Raw genomic sequence first — 933 nt, 5'->3', positions numbered from 1 at the left:
GCCCGCCTGCCCACCTGGTGGGCAGGGCTGAGCCCCAGCCCCCGGGAACCACGGCCTGTCGGTCTCCCTGCTGGGCCCTGCATGAACCCCGGGGCGGGGGGGGACGCGCACCGAGGGGGCAGGTGGGCGGCTCAGGCCCCTCATTCTGTCCTCATGGGCCTTTGGGTCCCCGCCTGCCCGGTCGCAGGGGGCACAGTGGCCTGGGAGCCACGGCCAGCCGCGCGCCCAGCTCTCGGCCACTGGCGAGGTCCCGGCGTCAGGCCGGCTTCTCACTGGCAGCGTCACCAGAGCAGCAGTCACGAGCCTTCTCTGCCTCCCCACAGGGCAACTCCGGAGGCGATGGCCCCGCCGGCCCCCCTGGAGAGCGGGTGAGACCCGAGGGGGCTGTGCTTATGCCACCTGGGGGCCCAGCCCCCAGCGTAGCCGTCTGCTGCCCGTTGAAGGCGGTGGCGGTGCCAGCCGGGCCTGGCCATGGAGCGTGGGGGCCGAGACTGGCGAGCCCCTGCCAGGGCTGGCTCTGCATCCTGGGAGGCTGGAAGAAATGGGGAGAAGCCCTGGGAGCGGGGGAGGTTGTGCTGGCCACAGCCGGAGCCCACCCTTGGCCCACCCCGGGCAGCTGCTGGCCCCACTGTGGGGGGGGGCTCCAGCCTCTCAGCCTGCCCCCTCTGCCCCAGGGACCCAACGGCCCGCAAGGACCCACAGGCTTTCCTGGACCGAAGGGCCCCCCGGTAAGTCACGCGCCTTCCCATCTGCCGGCGGGAGAGGAAGCCATCAGGCGGGTGGGGAGCAGGGCCCGGGCCAGCGTCCAGGCGGGGAGCCGTTCAGGCCTGCTCAGGGCCCCGGCCGGTGCCCGCTCGTGTCCTGGCTGCGGGGTGCAGAGCCGCTGGGGGCCTCCCATACCTGGAGGTCGTGCGCCCCGGCCGGAGGCCAACG

The 933-nt window shown here is 74.2% G+C and overlaps 1 protein-coding gene and 1 long non-coding RNA gene across 2 annotated transcripts in view; both read left to right on the top strand.

Annotated features, from left to right (window-relative positions):
* Positions 1-729, top strand: part of LOC105853328 — a 1,177-nt gene extending 448 nt beyond the window's left edge. Inside the window, exons 3-4 of the long non-coding RNA XR_001145175.1 lie at positions 324-368; positions 675-729. This is a non-coding gene — a long non-coding RNA (uncharacterized LOC105853328). The remainder of the gene's footprint in view (positions 1-323; positions 369-674) is intronic.
* LOC101623468 (collagen alpha-1(XI) chain-like) overlaps positions 1-933 on the top strand; it is a gene marked incomplete at its 5' end in the record, with an annotated part of 28,152 nt that overhangs the window by 1,256 nt on the left and 25,963 nt on the right. The gene's annotated exons all lie outside the window — the stretch shown is intronic.

The sequence above is a fragment of the Condylura cristata genome, unplaced genomic scaffold (assembly GCF_000260355.1).
Source record: "Condylura cristata isolate star-nosed mole 26May11 unplaced genomic scaffold, ConCri1.0 scaffold00006, whole genome shotgun sequence".
Taxonomy (NCBI): domain Eukaryota; kingdom Metazoa; phylum Chordata; class Mammalia; order Eulipotyphla; family Talpidae; genus Condylura; species Condylura cristata.
This window is presented reverse-complemented; position numbering and strand designations above follow the sequence as displayed.